General features: G+C 33.2%; 1 protein-coding gene across 9 annotated transcripts in view; it reads left to right on the forward strand.

Moving 5' to 3' along the window:
- Positions 1-14141, forward strand: part of LOC108028871 (putative serine/threonine-protein kinase STE20-like) — a 202768-nt gene that overhangs the window by 6437 nt on the left and 182190 nt on the right. Inside the window, exon 1 of one of the 9 annotated variants that reach the window (XM_050889798.1) lies at positions 9700-9761. The exons of the other annotated variants lie outside the window; for them this stretch is intronic. The gene's annotated coding sequence lies outside the window, so the exon portion shown is untranslated. Of the gene's footprint in view, positions 1-9699; positions 9762-14141 lie in introns of those variants that run through there. 9 annotated transcript variants of the gene reach the window in all.

Below are 14141 nucleotides of genomic sequence, written 5' to 3' on the forward strand. Positions count from 1 at the left end.
CTTTCACATAGTTGACGGTTCGGACAACCATCCGGGCTGTTGCCCGCCAATCTTGCGTGCGTTGCGACAGGTTACTAATTATAAGCCTAACGGTCCCCCGTTGAGATGTATCGCCCCCAAAACCTGGCTCAAAGTAGTTAACGATTAAGCTTTTTAATCGGTTAACACCACGTCACGATCGACGGGATGCCTAGATGCTACGCCCTCTTAATTCCTACTCAAGCAATCGGGCGACTGTCCGTCTCAGCTAAATCAGTCCTTGCAGAAGTCGACCTAGTTTCTATTCAACTAAGCCCTTTACTTGTCTGTGGGGACCTCAGTACCTGTGTCTCAATTAGGAAACTTGCGCCTTGCTGACTTTGACTCGTTTGACTTTGTTCACTCACGTTCCGATTCTTGATGACTGATACAGCTTCCAGTGATGGGCCTGCTTAACTCCAAACTCTCTTTGCTGAAGCTCTCCTGCCTCCCTGCCTACCGATACAAATTTTTTGCCTGTTACCAAATTGTTTAGGTCTAAGGAATAGATGTAGAAATTATATTTATTTAGTAGTTGATATTAGAAATTTTGTTTGTTGACGGTGCGATTGTCACTATATTTTTATATCGTTAATAGGTGTTTTTGTTTTATATCACAGATTTTTATTTTAAATATAAATCATACAATTCATATACTTTCCCATTATTCGTAGAATTCAACTGTTTAAAGGAATTTAATGATATCAAGACTGTAAAATAGAGTATGGATACGCAATGCTCAGTGTTTTTGATCTCTAACTTAAAAGCGTAACTTTTTACAACAATTTTACAATGTCTAAAGTTTGGCAATCCAAGAGTAAAACCATTACAAGTTTAACCTGAAATCTTTAAAGCAGATTTCGAAAAATTAGAAAAAGTTTAAAAAAAATGTAAATAAAAACTCTGTTGCCCATAATTGCTAAACAGTGGTATTTAGACAAATCATGTTAGAAAGCCGTACAATGTGTTCCCAAATACCTTTTAAGCGACTTATAGAACAAAATTTAGTTGTTTTTTTCAAAAGAGGTATACCAAATGTTTCTTTTTTTTTTGCGTATTTGGAATGACAACCCTTCAACAAGGAAAAACAACATTAACGTTTGAGTTCTGTATTTAATAATATTTTTATTTTTATAAGTCATCGCTTACGTAATGAACGTGAAATTCTTATAATATCCTTGGTCTATGTAGAACCACATATTTTTGTTTGAGCGGGAGCTTTATCAACGGTCTCCCTCAAAAGCTTGCTATCGTTGCCTTGTAGCACATTTTCTAACGGCATATGAATATTGTTATTTTTAATCCGATTCCTAAAGAAGCATGTCCAGAAATATTATGAAAATGCAATCTTTTACTTCTTTTAATTAATATTTAATTTCTTTAATTAGGCGTGCAATCTCAACAGTATGAATAATCAAATCCAATTCCAATGGATCCAAAACCATTTTTTGGGATAAAACTAATATCTAAATCTTATTATCCGTTCTAGCAGTACAATCTGTCGCAAACTTAGAACAATCAAGTAACTGAAATTGTGCCGTCTTACACAGTACTATTATCTTGGAACTAAAGGGAACCTGAAGCAACCAACTACTTATTTTCTAGCCAATGAGCTGTTGAATCTATTACTGTTTTGTATATTAAGTTTAAAAATCTATTTGGCTTACGTGGTTGTATTTCACAATTGTCATTTGCAGAAATTTTCGGAAGCAATGTGAACCATAATTTTAAACAGTTTATTGACTTTAAAGTGACATAAAAACAATTTTTTATGAAAAAAAAAAAAATTGGCTAAATTGTCATTGTGAAAAAAAAATTATGAACAAAACAAAAAGAAACTCGACAGCGTTAACTTGTCTATGTACAGAAATAGTGTTTAAAATTTCAAAAGCATCGGTGCAGTAGTTTTGAAGTAATGTTAGGCACCGACTTTGAAAACGTCAGTTGTGGGAAAAACTTCATCAATTTTGCTTCAATTGATGTTGACACAATATTCTTATAAATTCAATTTAAAAATAAAAATTATGAAGAAATGTGTTATACTTAGGTAATAACCATATTCCATTATGCGCATACAATTTCCACATCCCCTAATGGAACTAAGTTTATGGCAGCGGTATTATTTATATTTTGGGTGGTAAATGATTTATTATCGCCTTTTATTGGTGAGAACAAAGTAAATAAAATCATTATTATGCGGTGCCTAATTTGAAAAATCTAGGTGAAACTCTTTTTACTAGTATACCCTTGCGGATAACCCTAATGATTTCAGTCAGAAGTTTGCAATGCAGTGTAGGACACGTTTCCGACCCCATAAAGTATATATATTGATCAGCATCACTAGGCGAGGTTATCTAGCCAAGCACGTTTGTCCGATCGCTTTTAGGCAAACTAGTCTCCCTAGACCAAAAGTCTTCTTTCTTTTGGAGGTAGTATATAAGTCGGAATAATTATAATAAAATTTACTTACTTGCCAAAGTTTACTCCCTTTCTTGTTTTGTTTTTTATAGTCTTTCCAATAAGATTTTCTGCTTGTTTTACACAAATTAAAAAAAAAATTTGTTATTGGTACGGTAAATTAAGCTTTTTGGAACTTAACTTTTACGTATCCAACTTTAAAAATTAAAATAAAAATAAGAATAAATAAAATTAAATAACTATTAAAAACTAAACATTTTTAAAATAATACAAATAATAATAATAATAGAAATGATTATTCACATTGTATTTACTAAGATTAGTAATTATTTGCATATAAGTTCAAATCAAATTCTACAATTCTGACTAGCGCCTTAATTTATAAGTATGCAACATGCTCGTAGCGCTGGTGCTTAGATCCTCTCCTGTATAAATGAGTTCCATAAAGAATTCATTAAATAGGATCTACCTCAGGGTAGGGCAGGGATCTACCATTGGGCTAAGAAGAGTGTTCTAAAAATATTATTTAATCAGCGGAACTTAAGTAAAATAGATTGTTTATCCTTGTAGAATAAAATAATTATTATTAAGTTTGATTTTACGGTAGAATGCCACGTGGAATGCCCTGACTCCTGTCAAAAGTATTGGCGCGAAAAAAGGCAACCACGACAGATCTGCTATAAACGAAATCACGGTGGAGGATCATTATTGGTTTTGGCCGAATTTGGGTATGCTGGGAAGTTTCCACTTTGTTTTATACCGACTAGAACAAATGCAGAAATATATATAGAGTTACTGGAATCTGTGCTCATCCAATTTGCTGGAGACCTTTATGGGGATGAGTGGATATTCCAGCAAGACAACGCGCCAATCCACACAGCTCGTAAAACTAAAGACTTTCTTGCAGCTAGAAAAATACCGCTATTGCAATGGCCAGTGATCAGCCCGGACCTAAATCAAATAGAAGATCTTTGAGGAATACTTTCTAATAAAGTTCACAAAAGTGGCCGCCAGTTCGACACAGTTAATGACCTCATAAAAGCTTTGATCAAGGAATAGGATCAAATAAATCCGACAACTCTGCAAAACTTGGCAACTTCAATGCCCAATCGGATTAATCAAAATTTGTATTAAGAAAGAAAAACGTATAAATTATTAAGAAGTATACGAAAAATATATTGTTATTTTTTTGTTAATATGTACTCAAGCAATATAAAAAAATGTAATCAAAAACCTAATATAATTATTTTATGTTTTTTTTTTTTAAATAATTTCAATGCACATATACTTCTTTCCCTGAGGTATAATGAGTTCTAAATGGGATCCTTGAAATCCGCGATTTAAATTACCATAGCTTTCCTTGAGATGCTTCCTTTATTGCGCCACATTGTTTTCATAATCAATCTTGACTTAGAAGCTCTCGAAGTATTTTTCATTTCGCATATATCTGCCATTTTTACCTCACTACTTCCACGTCTAACTAAATCCTTTTCATATTGTATCCATCATATTGTTTTGATGTGAAATACTAGTGCTCAACCACACAGATGTTAGGCAAAACACTATGATTATGTATAAAAACCTTTTGTAGGTCTAAAGATCCTGAAAATCCTGATTTGCTAAGTCAACTGCTTCTTTTAGAGCTCAATTATAATTTATATATATTTATACCCGGATGTATCAGGTAAAAGGAAGCGTTTCTGACTCCATAAAGTATATATATATTCTTGATCAGGATCACTAGCCGAGTCGATCTAGTCATGTCCGTCTGCCCGTCCGTATGACTGTCTTTCCGTATGAACGCTGAGATCTCGGAAATTATAAAAGCAAGAAGATTCAGACCACGCCCACTCTAACGCACACAATCCGCGATAATCTGTGGCGCATACAGTTCTTATGATAGAAAAAAAAGTAATTAAAAGTTATTTGTCACATCCATACCTATCGACTGACTTAAAAATATGTGGCGCGCCCACTCTAACGCCGACAAACCCAAAACTGTGGTGGCCACAGTTTTCATGCTAGGAACATTTTTTTCTAAAATATATTTGTCTTATTAATAACTATCGATTGACATGAACAGCGCTAATAAAATCTTAAATTTAGGACAATAAGTGTTCTTCTTGAACAGTATTACTTTTGAACGGAGCATCCGATTTTGACAGTTCAGGTGTCGTTTATTATTGTGTATTATTTTAAGTAAGAATACAACTAGGTAAAAAGTGTGGGGTATATCCTATTTTCACTTGTTCACTATCACCGCTCTTTCTCATAACCAATTGATTTTACAATGTCTTGGTATGTAGTTTGTAGTACTTTTAGTTTTTCCATTACCTTTCGATTGATGTATCACTCGTAACAATCGAACGATTACTTTAGATTTGCAATTCTTCGCTTCGTCACTACAGGAATGCCGATCCCAGTAATATAAAAATAAAAAAAATAAAAATTGTTTGGCTTTTCTTTTTTTTGCACACGGCACCACAACACGGTCCAAAGTTTCCTTGTACTATACAAACTCTCTTTCCGTGGACTCTTCAAATTCTCTTTTCTCGTACTCTCCAAACTCCGTCTAACTGCATTTCCTAAACTCTCTTTCCCGCAGTAATGTAATATATAATATATAAATCTTGCTCCTATTTTCGTTACAATATACGGACCAGTATATTAACTAACTTATGACCAGTTTCTTTCTTTAATAAAACCTGGTCTCCTATTTTAAAATTTAAATTTTAAAATTATAAATTTTAAATTTTTTCTATTTTTATCGTATCTAATTTTTATACTTTTGCAGAGGGTGTTATGATTTCAGTCAGAAGTTTGCAACGCAGTGAAGAAGAGTGAAGAAGGTTCCGACCCCATAAAGTGTATATATTCTTGATCAGCGTCACTAAACGAGTCGATCTAGTCTTGTCCGTCCGTTCCTACGCAAACTTGTCTTTCAGTTTTTAAGCTATTAGGCTGAAACTTTCCCAAAACTTTCTTCTTTCTATTGCAAGTAGTATATAAGTTGGATCGGAAAACTATAAAATTATATCTTCGGTGTTTTTTAACATTTAACCTTCTAAGCTTGGAACTAACGTTTATTAATTTCGAATTAAATTTTATCAAAATCGGACGACTATATTATATTGCTGTCATAGGAACGATAAAAAAATTGGTGGGAAAGAAATATGAATAAAAATTATATCTTTGGGGCTATTTGACATATTATCTTATAATATTGGGAATATAATTTTTATATTTTTAAGAGTTTTGAATTCAATTTAATGAAAATCGGATTACTATAACATATAAATGTCAAAAAAATGGTCTATAAAAAAGAATGAAATATTTTTTTTTAATATCACTGAAGCAAGCAACAATCCTTAAAAATTTCACATGGTGTTACTAAAGTTGATTATTTCTTGTAACTGCAAGAGTATACAAACTTCGGCTTGCCGAAGTTAACTTCCTTTCTTCTTTGTTTTGTTATTATGTTGCATTAGTATAGCTTTTTGTGGGCTAGTTTCAGTTTAAGCTTACATTCTTTTGCATAATGATCTAAGTTATACACCGGACTTATAGTATAAAATTGTATTGGGAAGTTTGCTATTCTACCAAGTACCAGCTCATATAGACAATAATCATGTGCCATAGAGGGTAAAGTGTTAAAACTGTAAGTGAAGCCTGGGAGCCAAACGTCCCAATCAGACTGGTTGAGTGGTATGTAGGATCTGATGAATTCATTGAATGTTCAATGACTTCCTTATACGGTTCCTGCTGTCTTATGGTTGTGTGCGGTAGATGTAAAGTTTTCAATTTTCAAATTTTTACATTAATCCTTTATAGCTGCATTTTTATATTCTTTTCTAATGTCCGTAATGAATGTCTTCAATGGGCCGTTTTCACACTTGTGTCTGGTATAGGTATTGTGACAAAATATTTTAAATCGCATATAAATGTACAATCGTGGACATAAGTATTTAGACGTAGTGCTGCTTGCTTGAATTTTTCATCTAGGTCACAGAACTGCTGCCAGAGATCGCTCAACTGGTCTAGCTTACTGGAATAATAACCGTTTCGGTGGCGTCGTTCGGCAGAATCCTTGCCATAGTTTTTATTAGCTGTTGGATCTATCCTTGTAGCTTATTTTGGTAGTTTAGTATGTTTGACTTGTTTCCTCAATAAATGAAGTTGAAATAGTGCACTCGTGTGTGTGTGTGTCCTGTAATGCTGGACAATGCTTAATATCCCATGAAGCTGGATAAGCTATGGTATCTTGAAGCTGGATTAAGCTGCGTATTCTATGAAGCTGGTTTAAGCTGTGGTTAGCAGGGCGGGTGGGTATAGTGTGAATTTAACGCTATTTTTAACCAGTTAGAGGTTCAGCTTTTGGATGGAAGGGGTCGCTGGAGTGTGATTCTGTGTTGGTTAAGGATCACGTCGGACTCACCAATGTTTGTGCCCACCCGAAATAGAGACTTTTAGGTCACACCGCAGGATAAGGGGGTTATAGTGTGCGCCTTGTCGCTGGCACGGGGACGCTTTTATGGCAGGACGATTGCGTCACGACAATGGACGGAGAGACGAAGTGGGCACTGCGCTGAGGTTTGAGCTACCAGAGATTAGCCACTAGTTGAGATGTGTAACGAGGCCTATTCCCAGAAGTAGGAAGTATGAGCCAATTGATAACTGATTTTTTCTTAAGTTGGTACTTGCTTATATACTAACATGAGTTATATTCTAAAGTAGGTCAGTGGTTTTCGATGATGGTAGCAGTTGGTTGACTCTGCGACAATGTGCTGACAGCTTTGGTCGGTCAGTGCGCCGTCGAGTTATTGAGACGTTGAGTCAACCCATTGAATATAATATGTTGATCAGCAATTCTCATAACCAGTGAGTGATACTGAGCGCCTAGTACTGTTCCCAACTGGGCTACAGCTTGATTTGGGGGGGTGCTGGTCATGTTGAGCATGCTTGTGTACGAACAAGCAATTTTCAAGAAATTAGAAAAAAGCATACACAAAATGTAATGAAAAAAACTTTTGACTATAATTTTTAAACGGTGGTTTTTAAACAAATCACAAAAATCTAGTTTTGCGTAGTTGAAAGGAAAATCTTTTAATAAGGAAGAACAACATTCACGTTTGAGTTTTGTATAAAAGCTGACTTTTAATTTTCTAAATTTCGTATAATATACTACGCAGAACCACATATTTTTTTCTTGAGCGGGAGCCTTATCAACGGTCTCCCACAAAGCGACCCTTTGTGGAGTTTAATAACTGCATTTATGGTCAGGTTCAACAAGTCTGTACTTACAATTACAATTGTTCGGCACTGCACCTATGTATGTTTTATGTTACAGATCGTAACTTAAGGCTCTAGATATTTTTTTAAATTGACATGAACAGCGCTCATAAAACCTTAAATTTATGACATTTGGTGTTCTTCTTGAACATTCTGCCAAGGGCCGGCGAAATGAGGTGTATAGGTTATCAATTTTTAAATTATTTTCGTAAACTATATTTTTTAAATTTTATATATTTGTATTTTATTTATTTAAATTATTTTTTTGCTTATAAGTTTTTATTAGACACCTTGCAACCAGCGAACTCGACATATTTATTTATTTGCTTCTAACTTATTATTAATTATTAATTGATTAAATAATTAATATTATTAATCCGATTTCAAAGGAAGCATGCCCGAACTTATGAAAAAATGCAAGTCTTTATTTAGGCGTGCAATATCAACAGTATGAATAATAGAATCCGATTTCAATGGATCCAAAAAACTTTTGGGATATGACTATCTCCTACATTCGAAGATGATAGTACTTCTCAGATTGAATATTATATGGAACACTAACAATCTTATCATCCGTTCTAGCTGTATAATCTGTCGCAATACTTAAAACTCCTTTTGCTGGCAAATCATGTAACTGAATTTGTTCATTCGTAAACCTTAAACAACCAACTTTTTTTTTCCTCTGTCCAATGAGTTGTAAAATCTATTACTGTTTTGTATATAAAGTATGTCGCAGAATATATGAACTGTAGCACATAAATGACAGGAAACCCTAAAGAACAACAATCCTACCGAGGTACAGAGGGAATAGAAATAACGCTTATAACCGCAACAATAACAACCAACTGGTGCAGACATTTCATTAATAAAAAAATTTGTGTTCATTTCATGATATTGATGGTCATAACATTACTCAAATATCAGCTGTTAGTAAAAGAACAATGAAATCAAAAGCATACATTTCAAAATAACTTATCTAAAATACCTATGTGATTCCACAGTTTTCACTTAGTAATAAAATAACAAATTTTAGTAACAGCATGTAAAATTTGTAAGGATTCTTGCTAGCTTCAGTGATATTAAAAGAAAATATTTTTCATTATTTCTCTGACCCCTTCTTTGACACTTATATGTTAGAGCTTTCCGATTTTTAATAAAATTAATTCGAAATTCTTAATATTATAACAAATGATATTCCCAATATTATAAGATAATATGTCAAAAAACACAGAAGCTATATTTTGCTCCATATTACTTTCTCACCAATTGTCCGATTGTTCCTATGGCAGCTATATGGTACTGTCGTCCGATTTTGATAAAATTTAATTCCAAATTCAGAACTAGTTAAAAAATGTTATTTCTAAGCGTAGAAGGTTTGATGTTTAAAAACACCAAAGATATAATTAAACAAAAGTTTTTCCCGATTATTCCCATAAAGCTCTAAGATATAGTTGTCGAATTCGGCTGGTTCCGACTTATATACTACCTGCAATAAAAAGAAGACTTTTGGGAATATTTCAGCCCGATAGCTTTAAAACTGAGATACTAGGTTGCGTAGAAACGGACGGACAGACGGCCACGGTTAGATTGACTCGTCTGGTGACAAGAGTATGTATACTTTACGGGTTCGGAAACGTTTCCTTTACTGCGATTTAGACTTCTGACTGAAATCATAATACCCATCATAATATCTGCAAGGGTATACAAATGAAATAAACTAATAATAAAATATTCAAGTAAGCAAGGAAATCCTTTTATACTGATCGCTTAATATCTTTTAACCCGTAATTTGTATGACCAAAGCTTTTAAATATTAAATGTTGAGAAATCTCAGGGGCTATAATATTTAACATTTTTAATCAAATAGTCAAAAAATGATTTAAAAAAAATCTTTTATATTCCGATAATTTCAATATAAAAAGGGTAATTACAAATTAAATTATCTTTTCAGAGACATATAGACAAATACAAATTGTGGCTACCATAGTTTTGGGCGTTAGAGTGAGCGTGACACATTTTTTTGGGTCAATTGATAGGTATTTATGAGACAAATACATTTCATTTAAAATTTTGTTCTATAATAAAAACTGTAGGCCAGGAATCTGCATGCCAAGACTGACTACTCTAGCTCTTATAGTTTCCGAGATCTTAGCGTTCATACGGAAAGACGGACATGGCTAGATCGTCTCGGCTAGTGATCCTGATCAAGAATATATATACTTTATCGGGTCTGAAACGCTTTCTTTTTCCTGTTACATACTTTCTGACGGATGTAGTATACCCTTTCACTCTACGAGTAACGGGTATAAAAATACATTTTGTCCGAATTTTAAACACTACAGATAAAAACGAAATTATCCACCTTAACGAACTAAAATATGAATTAATAACTACGACATAGTAAATACAAATACAAAACAATACAGATTAAAAAAAAATAAATAAAATAGTCTCTTTTTCAATTTAAAACACATCTTAATGCATTATAAACAAAATACATACATATTTTCGGATTAGGAAGCGAATCGATATAAGCATATAATTTTTACAAACAAAACATAAGGATTAAAAATTATAAACCAGTTTATATTAAAAATGATAGAATTCCTGATTGTCGAAAAAAAAGAAGCAGACAAAATTATAGAATTTCGGTCAAATAGGCACTTCTCATGCTTAAATTTGATGTCAGGATTTCATCGATTAGAACTCGAAGAAAACTTTCGAAACAAATGGCTTTTATCGTTTCACACGATTACCCTATGGCTTAAAAATATCAACAAATTCTTTTCAAAGAAATATGACCATTGCATTTCCAGATATATATATGGGTGACCTAATTTTCATCGGTTGTTCAGAAATGCAGGAAACACAACCTTAAATTGCACCCAGAAAAGTGCTAATTTTTCAGACACGAAGTAACCTTCTTGGTACACAAGTTTACTAAAAAAGGTATTCTACCAGAGAACAAGATATACGATGTAACAGAAAAGTACCCAACCCAAACGGCCGCAAGTAACGCTTGCACTCTGCAATTATTACCGAAGTTTCATTACAAATTTTACCGACTTTTCACGCTACATCATGCGATTATGCAAAAAGAATGCGAAATTAAAATGAACAAATCAATGTTAAGAAGCCTTAGAGTACCTAAAAACCCAACTGATTAATCCAACATTATTACTGCATCCCGATTTTGACAAAGATTTTTGTTTAACAACGGATGTGGAGCTGTTATAACACAAGAACATAATAAAACGCAGCTGCTAGTAGCATAAGCATCACGGTTTTTCACCAAGTGAAAAAGTAAACATTTACACCATATATCAAAGAAAAACACTATAGTAAAAACATACCATATATTTTCCTTGACTAAGGAAAGTTAAAAATTAAAAAGAATGAGACTTGACTTTGAGGAATACGATTTTACTTTTCAATATTTCAAGGGAAACAACCAAACAATCATATCGCGAGGCATTATCACGAATAATAATCCAAGATTTACAAAAGGATAATAAGATTTTAAAAGTCATTACCAGAATTCAAAGTACATAAAAATCCTGCGCAGAAAAAGAACGAATAGAATTGCCTAAACAATCTACAGAAAAAGCAAATATCTGTAATACGCACAACAAAGATGAAAATTTTATTTTGTTTGTCAGTTGGTCCTGAAAATTCTAGACGATGTTAAACAGAAACTGTATACCCGTAACTTAAATTAAATTAACTTAAAGTAAATTTTTTTACTCTGTTTTCTGATTTTACAAAAACGGCTCTTACGGTTTTAAATGAAATTTGAAGGTGTATAGCCCTTGAGATTCCTGAACTTTTGTTTTTCGTTTTTTTTATTTTTAAGAGATTATTGTGTTATTGATAGCGAATAAGCTAAGAAGAGTGATCTAAAAATATTATTTAATCAGCGGAACTTAAGTAAAATAGATTGTTTATCCTTGTAGAATAAAATAATTAATATTAAGTTTGATTTTATGGTAGAATGCCACGTGGAATGCCCTGACTCCTGTCAAAAGTATTGGCGCGAAAAAAGGCAACCACGACAGATCTGCTATAAACGAAATCACGGTGGAGGATCATTATTGGTTTTGGGCCGAATTTGGGTATGCTGGGAAGTTTCCACTTTGTTTTATACCGACTAGAACAAATGCAGAAATATATATAGAGTTACTGGAAACTGTGCTCATCCAATTGGCTGGAGATCTTTATGGGGATGAGTGGATATTCCAGCAAGACAACGCGCCAATCCACACAGCTCGTAAAACTGAAGACTTTCTTGCAGCTAGAAAAATACCGCTATTGCAATGGCCAGTGATCAGCCCGGACCTAAATCAAATAGAAGATCTTTGAGGAATACTTTCTAATAAAGTTCACAAAAGTGGCCGCCAGTTCGACACAGTTAATGACCTCATAAAAGCTTTGATCAAGGAATAGGATCAAATAAATCCGACAACTCTGCAAAACATGGCAACTTCAATGCCCAATCGGATTAATCAAAATTTGTATTAAGAAAGAAAAACGTATAAATTATTAAGAAGTATATTAAAAATTGCTAAAAAATTGTTCAATTTTCTTGCACTATCCAAATATACTTATTTCATATGAAAATAAAGTTCTTTATTTAATTTAAAGTTAATCTTAACGTTTACGAAAAATATATTGTTATTTTTTTGTTAATATGTACTCAAGCAATATAAAAAAATTTAATCAAAAACCTAATATAATTATTTTATGTTTTTTTTTTTTTAAATAATTTCAATGCACATATACTTCTTTCCCTGAGGTATAATGAGTTCTAAATGGGATCCTTGAAATCCGCGATTTAAATTACCATAGCTTTCCTTGAGATGCTTCCTTTATTGCGCCACATTGTTTTCATAATCAATCTTGACTTAGAAGCTCTCGAAGTATTTTTCATTTCGCATATATCTGCCATTTTTACCTCACTACTTCCACGTCTAACTAAATCCTTTTCATATTTTATCCATCATATTGTTTTGATGTGAAATACTAGTGTTCAACCACACAGATGTTAGGCAAAACACTATGATTATGTATAAAAACCTTTTGTAGGTCTAAAGATCCTGAAAATCCTGATTTGCTAAGTCAACTGCTTCTTTTAGAGCTCAATTATAATTTATATATATTTATACCCGGATGTATCAGGTAAAAGGAAGCGTTTCTGACTCCATAAAGTATATATATATTCTTGATCAGGATCACTAGCCGAGTCGATCTAGTCATGTCCGTCTGCCCGTCCGTATGACTGTCTTTCCGTATGAACGCTGAGTTCTCGGAAATTATAAAAGCAAGAAGATTCAGACCACGCCCACTCTAACGCACACAATCCGCGATAATCTGTGGCGCATACAGTTCTTATGATAGAAAAAAAAGTAATTAAAAGTTATTTGTCACATCCATACCTATCGACTGACTTAAAAATATGTGGCGCGCCCACTCTAACGCCGACAAACCCAAAACTGTGGTGGCCACAGTTTTCATGCTAGGAACATTTTTTTCTAAAATATATTTGTCTTATTAATAACTATCGATTGACATGAACAGCGCTAATAAAATCTTAAATTTAGGACAATAAGTGTTCTTCTTGAACAGTATTACTTTTGAACGGAGCATCCGATTTTGACAGTTCAGGTGTCGTTTATTATTGTGTATTATTTTAAGTAAGAATACAACTAGGTAAAAAGTGTGGGGTATATCCTATTTTCACTTGTTCACTATCAGCGCTCTTTCTCCCAACCAATTGATTTTACAATGTCTTGGTATGTAGTTTGTAGTACTTTTAGTTTTTCCATTACCTTTCGATTGATGTATCACTCGTAACAATCGAACGATTACTTTAGATTTGCAATTCTTCGCTTCGTCACTACAGGAATGCCGATCCCAGTAATATAAAAATAAAAAAAATAAAAATTGTTTGGCTTTTCTTTTTTTTGCACACGGCACCACAACACGGTCCAAAGTTTCCTTGTACTATACAAACTCTCTTTCCGTGGACTCTTCAAATTCTCTTTTCTCGTACTCTCCAAACTCCGTCTAACTGCATTTCCTAAACTCTCTTTCCCGCAGTAATGTAATATATAATATATAAATCTTGCTCCTATTTTCGTTACAATATACGGACCAGTATATTAACTAACTTATGACCAGTTTCTTTCTTTAATAAAACCTGGTCTCCTATTTTAAAATTTAAATTTTAAAATTATAAATTTTAAATTTTTATACTTTTGCAGAGGGTGTAATGATTTCAGTCAGAAGTTTGCAACGCAGTGAAGAAGACGGTTCCGACCCCATAAAGTGTATATATTCTTGATCAGCGTCACTAAACGAGTCGATCTAGTCTTGTCCGTCCGTTCCTACGCAAACTTGTCTTTCAGTTTTTAAGCTAT

The sequence above is a fragment of the Drosophila biarmipes genome, unplaced genomic scaffold (genome assembly GCF_025231255.1).
Source record: "Drosophila biarmipes strain raj3 unplaced genomic scaffold, RU_DBia_V1.1 ptg000007l, whole genome shotgun sequence".
Taxonomy (NCBI): Eukaryota; Metazoa; Arthropoda; class Insecta; order Diptera; family Drosophilidae; genus Drosophila; species Drosophila biarmipes.